The sequence below is a fragment of the Euprymna scolopes genome, chromosome 29, assembly GCF_053919585.1.
Source record: "Euprymna scolopes isolate OS-2025 chromosome 29, ASM5391958v1, whole genome shotgun sequence".
Classification (NCBI taxonomy): domain Eukaryota; kingdom Metazoa; phylum Mollusca; class Cephalopoda; order Sepiida; family Sepiolidae; genus Euprymna; species Euprymna scolopes.
In genome coordinates, this window is record NC_136510.1 from 110,824,331 (window position 1) to 110,834,446 (window position 10,116).

The 10,116-nt window shown below is 32.0% G+C and overlaps 1 protein-coding gene and 1 long non-coding RNA gene across 7 annotated transcripts in view; both read right to left on the reverse strand.

Moving 5' to 3' along the window:
- LOC145252815 (neuronal acetylcholine receptor subunit alpha-10-like) overlaps positions 1-10,116 on the reverse strand; it is a 979,766-nt gene that overhangs the window by 785,936 nt on the left and 183,714 nt on the right. The window lies entirely within an intron of this gene.
- Positions 1-10,116, reverse strand: part of LOC145252816 (uncharacterized) — a 237,843-nt gene that overhangs the window by 86,825 nt on the left and 140,902 nt on the right. The window lies entirely within an intron of this gene.

The following is a 10,116-nucleotide window of genomic DNA, read 5'->3' on the forward strand; positions in this document are numbered from 1 at the left end:
TTAGCGATTTGTTTTGAATGAATTCAATTATTTACGAAAGCGCATTTTTACCTAAATGAGAGTTGGGAATAATTTTCGATTTAACCAATTTGGTACCCCCACATGGTATATATACATAAATTATTTTTTAAAATATAATATATTTATATCTATATGTGTATCTATATCTATCTATCTATCTATCTATCTCTCTCTCTCTATATATATATATATATTTCTCTATATATATATATATATATATTTATAAATATATATAAATATATAAATATTGATATATATATATATATATATATATATATATATAGTTATTGGTATATATATATATATATATGTGTGTGTTTATATAAATGTATATATATACATATATATGTTTAGAAACGCTTTGAGTAATTTACAAAAAGCAACTAATATAAAATGCTTTACATATTTTTAGAAATGCAGTTTAGATAGAGTTGATGGCTAGATAGATAGATATATAGATATAGATATAGATAGATGGATAGACAGACAGATAGACAGCTAGATAAATATATATAGAGAGAGACAGACAGACAGAGAGTCAGAGATAGACAGATAAATAAATAGACAGACAGACAGACAGACAGACAGATAGATAGATAGATAGATAGATAGATAGACAGACAGATGTATGGATAGATAGATAGATAGATAGACAGATAGACAGATAGATAAATATATATATAGAGAGACAGACAGACAGAGAGTCAGAGATAGATAGATAAATAAATAGATAGACAGACAGACAGACAGACAGGCAGATAGATAGATAGATAGATGGATAGATAGACAGACAGATGTATGGATAGATAGATAGATAGATAGATAGATAGATAGATAGATAGATAGTAAGCCGGTGTATCTATACAATAATTATGTATTTGTAAGATTTACGCAATCATTCAAAAATCAACACTGCGAATACCTCAAGGGCCATTAATTATGCAACATCAAAATTTTGTCGTGTAAGGATAATCTGTTTAAATCGGGTTTGTTTTTGTTTACTCTTTATCCCCATGCTAATCGGACTTTACACGACGAGTCGACTAAAATACATATTTTGCGCACATGCTTAATTAATCTATAATTACATGTGACCCGTTGGAACACCGCATCGATGCTCGCATTCCATCAATATATCGCGTCATTGTTGGCGTCGTTAATCAATTCGTCATGGTTAAAACCTGATTATATTAATTCGATTACAACGGATCGTTATTCCCCTTACCCAACACATATTTGATCTTTCTTGACAAACAATCATATTTACTGGGCCAACCATGGGTATCTATATTCCAAGCTTATATATTTCATCACAATGAATGAATATTTATTTTAATTAAATGAATATTTAACTATTTATTAATTAAACGACTGCTATCCTCATCTTCATAGTTGTTTTTACCGCGTTTCAGTCAACTATTCGTCTGGCCTTTTTCAGGGCCCGTGGCGTAGTGGGTGGAGGCGTTGAATATCTACAGTTACAGGTGTGCATTGTCTGAAAATAGCGGTTTCAATTCTATTCAAAGAAGTCTAGAGAATTAATTGGTCAAGATATGGTGTGAGAACAGCAACTATGGAAGGCAGTATTTATTAAGGATACCGTTACGAGACTAAGCATTCATATCCCGACGTGGTTAATCATCTGAAGTAGGCCAGTAGAATAGTTGGCCGAAACGTGGTGAAACAATACCGATCATAACAATGAGGATGACAGCCAGAAAATAACGAAATATAAATAAATAAATAGATGAATATAAAAAATACTAATCTAAAAGAATTCCAATAATATATATATATATATATATATAGATCTCTCTCTCTCTCTCTCTCTCTCTCTCTCTCTCTCTATATATATATATATATATATATATATATATATATATATATACATATTAATTAATATAACACGGTTATATTTTTATAAAACTAGTAGAAACAAGTATGACGTCGGATATTTTCTCTCATTTAATCAATCTATCTATCTGTCTATCTATTCATCGATCTCTATATACACCCAGGGTATGAGTATTATCTATACATTAATATGATAACGAGTGTGGTACTTTGTGTTTCACGCTTACTTCTTTTTTCTTCCGACTGACTGTCGTTTACTATATATATATATATATATATATATATATATATATATATGTATATAAATATATATTTATATATATATATATATATATATATATATATATATGTATGGGTAGTTCATACTCCACAACAAAAAAATATATATGTATTCATTTTTTCACATAGTATTTTATTTGGTCTTTCACGTGTTTAATTCAATGGTGTACGAACCCCATATATGTATGAATCTAATATATATATATATATATATATATATATATATATATATATATATATATATAGTATTACCCCGGGAGACACTATGAAAAATTAGTAACAAAATACAGTGCAGTATATAATATACATGTATATAATTGAATAACATTATAATTAACACCAGAACGCGAGTCAAATACCGTTATTGAGGTCGGAAAAACATCGTATTTCAAATCGTAATCTGAAAAAAAACCGTATCCCAGAGCCACCGTATTCCCTGGTCCAACTGTGTGTGTATATATATATATATATATATATATATATATATATATATATATATATATATGTGTGTATGTATGTGTGTGTGTGTGTGTGCACGCGCGTGTGTGTGTGGATTAATAAATATTGTAAGATATTAATCATTGTGTTTATCATCAATATATTTTAATTGATGTTACTTATATATTGGGTTTTCTTTTATCTTGTTAAGTTCTAATTTAACGAGGATATTCTTTGTAATGTATTTTTATACACATATCTATCTATCCATCTATCTATATATATATACATATATGCATATATATATATATATATATATACAGGCATATATATTTATGCAAGGTGTGTGTGTATCTCTCTCTCTCTCTCTCTCTCTCTATATATATATATATATATATATATATATATATATATATATATACACATGCGTACGTTTGTGCATTTATGCATACACATATGATTATATATAACTATAATATATGTGTCACAACTATACACACTTATAGGTATACCAGTCGACAGACATACATGTAAAATAGCTAATGTTATGCATGCGTCCCTGTATCGATATTATGCAAGAAAAAAAGCCAATCAATGCGGATAAGTAGCCATATTTCGGATTAAGAGTGGGTGTGTTCTCTAATCGGATTTAGCCTCCCCACCTCCCAGGATCAGCTGACTCGATATTGATTATGCTTAAAGGTGGCATAGGATGTGCTTTCAGTGGGAGAGAGGGATGCATTGCGGGGGAATATTCATTTTATACCACAGGCGTATTTTATTAATAAATGGATAAAAATTGACGGAGAAAAATATTACCTAACTCGATTAGATCAATGAAACATTGACAAAATCAGCAAAACTTTCGAATTAGAGCAAGAGTTATTTATTTGCAATAAAATCAACATCTATTTACACAACGACGTGCATAAAAATAGTGTTATGGCAAGGTGCAGTCATAGACATGTTCTATTAATAGGCCATAAAATTATGTGATGCATTGATTTTGAGTAAACAAATTCAGCTTTCAGGTTAGTGATGAGGTCTACATTATGATTACCCTTATTCTCAGCAGCTGCTGAATGCTTGCAGTACCGTTTGAGGTCAGATTTCTTTAGACACGTGATTACTACAGCGAAACATTGTGGCTGTAGGCTATTATACTGTAAAATTGATAGAAAGATCTATATGTGTTGAAGAATGACGGAAGCCATGATTTGTTCTTTCTTTATCAATAATAATAATAAAATAATAAAATAATAAAAATAATAATAATAATAATAATATATGTGTATATATGTATATGTACATATGTATATATATACATATGTATAGCTGTACATACATTATATATATATGATGATTGCAACGTCTTATCAGACGAGTGCCACTCCCTCAGACATTTAAAATCCATGAGCCCAAATGCCTGAGGGAGTATCTATACAAATATGATGTTACAGAGTCTTAGCTTTGTACGACAGCTAAGTCTCTCTCTCTCGGTTCAAAATGATGTTGAGATCCAGCAACAAGCAAGAGCAAGATAGTAAGCAACAAATTAAACTGCAGACCAGCTTAATGCGAGTAATGGTCTTCCGCTTTATGTTTTTTTAAATCAGAGATTTGCTTCTCCTAGAAAGGTTGCCTTAACCACGGCTTACGTGAGCCCTCTCCACCCCAATACACTTTTACACAAACACAAATATACCCGGTGCTAGTTGGCCGTTGACCAAGAAAAAGAGTTCATTCGCCCTTTGGGAGGTCGTGTTCTTAATCCTTCAGGGAAACTAGCCGCCCACCTCACCAGATTTTTCACATTCAATATAATCACGTAATGTTGATCGAAATCTTTCAAATTCTCTTTAGACTCGTTTTATATCGTGAAATGAAATATAAATAATATGCTGATAATCATTTTTTTTAATTGAAACTTTTTACTAAAAATCCCAACAGTATATATATATATATATATATATGTATATATATATATATATGTATATATATATATATGTATATTTAGATATATATTTATATTTATATATATAAATATTATACACACACACACACACACACACACACACATATATATATATATATATATATATATATATATATATACATGATTACTTCATTTAATTACACAAATTAATATACGGAGATATAATTTTATGCGTAAATTATCAGTATTTACTTCAACACTGCTTAATACATAGGTAGAGCTATATAGTAAGTTATGCCATATATATTTTTATAACTAACTATCTATCTATCTATCTATCTATATATATATATATATATATATATATATATATATATATAATTTATTCCAGCGTAAACAGTTACATTTGGTCGTTACAAACAGCCATTAGTTTCAGTCAATGAGACTTCGTCAGGCGACCCCGAACCATTCGATTCCATTTCTATATAGAAATGTATTTAAACCTGAATTTATTCATATATATATATAAATGTATTTATTTATTTATTTATTTTTCTTCGTAATCGAGCACTTTGTCGAAATTCTTTCCCCCCCCCCAAAAAAAAAGTGTATATTGACACTTGGATCAGTATTCTCAACACTAGCTGTACGATATTTTCTGACATCTAAAAACTTGAAAAGTGGAGAAAAAATAATGAAATATAAAATAAGACATTATTTATTAATTCATAAAAACTTCCAAGTCAATAAATATCACTTAAAATATCCTTAGTACATGGAGTTTCTAAACTTACCCTTTCGTCTTCAGGGGAAATAGCTATCAAAATAAATACGTATAATTAATATAGAATTGCTTGTAAACGTAAAATTACCAATATATACTATGCTCGAAGAAAATTATTCAATTTTAAAAAAAATAAGTAAACATAAAATTCAAGAATCTAAATATGGCCGATAAATAAAGTCCTAATAATGATTTAGTCTAAAATAATTTACAATTCAAAGATCGATAATTCTGACATGAATAAATCCACTCTAATCAGAATCCAAAAGTCCTTAGAAGGTTAAATTATGAATAGAAGCATATTCTTACAGAATTTTATTTCCATTCATAACTTAAAAGTTTGACACTATATTTGCTGACAATGTTCGGTTTTGTGGGAACGAGGCGAAATTATTTGTGGAGAAATAAAAAGAAATAAAAAGAAAAAAGTAGGACAATCTCTAGAGAAAATGTAAACTACAAGAAGAGGGAAAGAGTAAATAGATGAAAAGAGAGAGAAACAAAAAATAAAGAGAAATATCAAATAAAGGGAAGATGGAAAGAGTAAAGAGAATGGGAATAGAACAAGTAGAGATACAGAAAGAAAGAAGGAAAGAAAGAAACACACAACTTTAATTAAAGAAAGTATAAGCATAACATAAAAGCAAAGGGGGATAGGAAAGAAAGCAATATATCAGAAAAAGGAAACCGTTATAGTTATTTTTATAACAAGTGCTCGTCTGAGCTCTAATCCATGGGTCCATCTGGCCTAACTTTAATGAAAAACACTCGTCAATCTGAAACAACTATCAATAATTTCCCCTCACTCTTTATCTGTGCTTAAACTTAAACGTAGATTCCATGAACAAAGCTTCTTTCTTAGAACTGCACGCCGGTGGAACTCTGTTCCATTCTCCTACTTTCCAACTGACTACACTATGGTCATCTTCAAGTCCCACGTGAACAAATTCTTGACGAGAAATCCCTTTCAGTAATCCAATTTTCCAAATTTTCTACTACTAATAATTACTATGATATTTTCTCATTGACTGCTGTACACTCATTAACACTTGTCCTCGAGTGGCCTCAGGGCCTTGATAAAATGTGATCCACTTGTAAAACGAAAAAAAAGCAAACACAACAGAAAAAGCGATATAGTACGGAAGAAAGAAACATAAGGGAACGCATAATAAATGCAAAATCGAGACAAGAAAACAACGTAAACCAAGATGGCGTCTGCAATTGACTTGTGTACTCGAAAGGAAAGGTCAGGCCGATAATTAGGGCAAAGAGATTACAATTGAGTAAGCGAATATTTTTAGTCTCTCTAAACATTCGACAATAGGATTACACCTTGGATAACGAAATGATCAGGAAAAGGAGTGGGTGGTGGGGGAGTAGGTGGGTCACGTGTCAGGGGAGATCAAGTGGCAAAGGTGCTGAACCAGTGATAAATCGCACCATGATAATCATCATGGAAAGATGAGGATGCTAGCGGTGGTCAAGCAGATGTTACGCCATTCAGAATCCACTGGTATGTTAATCCTCATCTAAAGAAAACAGGTTAACCAATGGATGCGATTTAAATAGTTGTCCTCTGTCTTCTATTCAGTCACCATTGTGACCCTGTGCTCCTTAAAAGCAATAACTTCAAAACTGAATGTTTAGGGTGATTATTTAATCACGGGGCTCCGTTCTCTTCTTTCTTAAAGTCGTAGGTGAACAGATGATCGCGATGTAGTTGATGATGGGGGTATCAGAACGGGTATTAAACTAGGTCCATAGTGGGGCCAAGAAATGGACATTACGTAATATTTTATGTAATAGTTTATCAGGCCACAATATTTGCGTAGGAAAACCCGAATAACAAGAAATATTACGTAGGTATGATTCCTTATATGACAAAACTCGATATTTTAACACAAAAGTACATTCAATAATAAAAAAATACCGAAGGAAAACAACTCTAGCAAACAAATACTGGGAAAGCAGACATTCGTCGGTAGTCGAATGGAAAATAGTAAGACAAGCAAACACATGTAGAGATCTAGACGATCCATGTAGATTATGCCTTCATGAAAAATTTGCTATCCCATGCTTTAAAGAACCTCAACATCTATGAAACTGTAGGAGAGAAATAGCGAACAACTGTGTTCACAGGATAAAAATTACTCTAGGATAGAGATACAAACTAAGTTTAAAACTAACAATAACAATAGAAAATAAACAAATAAAACAATAAATAAATAAACATACATATACATAAACTATCACACATATATATACATGTATATACACACACACACATATATATATATATATATATATATATATATATATATATATATATATATATATATATAGCATGAAAAACAAAAGAAAACATCACCCTAGATTTAAAATAGATCAGGACAAAGTAGCACACACAAAGGAACGGGTCAACCGGAGGTCAACTAGGTTTTTGTTCTGTAAGTGCCTTCTCATTGGCCGATTAGGAAGGGTGCGATGAAAACTAGTAAGCTGATTGGCTAACGAAAAACTCAATAGAAGGTGCGTATATAAAAACGTGAGACAACCACAACATTATCGCATAAACCTGATAAATCCTAGCGTGGATGAAACGCGGAATATTCTTTGTAGCTTAATCGCCATATATATTTCATAACTTTCTACCTAACTACGTATTGAGCACTGTTGAAGGAAATACTTAAAGTTTACGCATAAATCTATACTTTCGTATATTAATTTATGTGATTAAAAGAAGTAGTTATATATATGCATATGTATATACATATATATATATATAAAGATATATATATATATATATATATTAATGAAAACAAAATTATGTAGCGTTTACCTGATATACGCAATGGTAAGCTTAAAACTTATATAGATAACATAGAGAGAGGGAAAATGTAATAATTTTAATTCGATTGGGATTAAATTTTCTACATGTATATTGTTATTTATATTAGTTTGAAGTTTACAATTGCGTATATCAGGAAAACACTACATCCCTTTATTTCCATTAATTTTTCTCTCTCATATATATTCCAAAATTCATGATGTTGACAATCTAATAATTTATCCCTTTAATTCAGTTGACTTTTACAATTCTTGACAGTATCTGTTTCGTAGCACAAAATCAATTACTTAAGTATTATACCAAGCAGTTAAATAAGGAGTAAGTTGCTGGAATCCATATTAAATAGAGAAATAGTCAACCACCTCAGCAGAAAGAACCTTCTTAGTGACACACAATATGGTTTCCGCTCTGAAAGATCTACCGCAGATGTGCTGACGGTTATATCCCACAGGATTAGTGAATCTCTTGACAAAGGCTTCCTTTCTAGGGCAATTGATCTTGAGATATCAAAGGCATTCGACAAGGTATGGCATAAGGGTCTACTTCACAAGATTTCCAGCTACAGTATAACTGGAAATGTTTTCTCAATCATTAAATCATTTCTCTCCGATAGGCTCATAAGAGTAGTGGTCGATGGACAAAAATCGGAGGCCTGCAGTATTAATGCTGGAGTGGCTCAGGGCTCAATCCTGGACCCAACTCTCTTCCTGATCTACATCAATGACCTCCCAAACCACATACTTAAATCATTCGTTGACATCTATGCTGATGACACGACCATCTACGGCAACACATCAAAGGCTGTAAATGACAAAGTTCTCTCTGATTCTCTCTCCTCTGATCTCGAGCGCGTGGCTCAGTGGGGGAAGATGTGGTATTTACCTTTAATGCATCTAAAACCAAACTCCTATCTATACACCACCAACGCTCTGATCCCCATCTGGCATCAATTGTGATGGATGGTTCTCGTCTGGGAGAGGCCCCGTGTTTTGAGAAGCTTCTGGGTTTGACCTTTACTCCTAATCTGAAATGGAACACGTACATCAAGTCTGTTGCCAAGGACGCTGGAAAGATGGTGGGATCCTTCTACCGCTGCAGAAGATATCTCACTACTGATGCAATTCTCTATCTATATAAAAGCCAAGTACGTCCAAGGATAGAATACTGTTGCCATATCTGGGCAGGAGCTACTAAAAACAGCCTATCCTGCTTGACAGAGTACAAAATAGACTTCGTGGCTTAGTGGGGGATGCCCTTTACTCTACCCTGCAACCTCTCTCCCACAGAAGAGACGTCGCGAGCCTGTCTTAGTTTTATCTTTATTTCCATGGCAGGTGCTCGTCTGCACTCCAATCACTGGTCCCCCCTCGTTAATCTTTCACGAAAAACACCCGTCTAGCTGAATCCACTGTGAAAAATTTCCCCCAATCTTTATTGGTGCCTAAATCAAAACGTGGATTCCATGACCAAAGCTTCTTTCTTAGAACTGCACGTCTGTGGAACTCTGTTCCGTCTGCCTGCTTCCACCTGACTACCACTTGGATGTGTTCAAGTCCAACGTAAACAAATTCTTAATGAACCGCCCCCTTAACTAAAGACTTCATCAAATCTCCACACTAACGTAATGTACTTGCAATAACCCTTATCCTTGAGTGGCTTCCGGGCCTTTATAAGTGGTTACCACTGTGCAAAAAAAAAGGATTGGTATTGAATATATTTCTACACAAATATATATATATATATATATATATATATACATACATATATATATACATTCATACATACATATATATATATATATATATATATATATATATATATATATATATATATATATATATATATAGTAAGTTATAAAATGTATATGGCGATTAAGCTACACTGAACATTCTGCGTTTCATCCACTCTAGGATTCTTCACGCTTATGCGCATAAGCCTGAAGAATCCTAGAGTGTA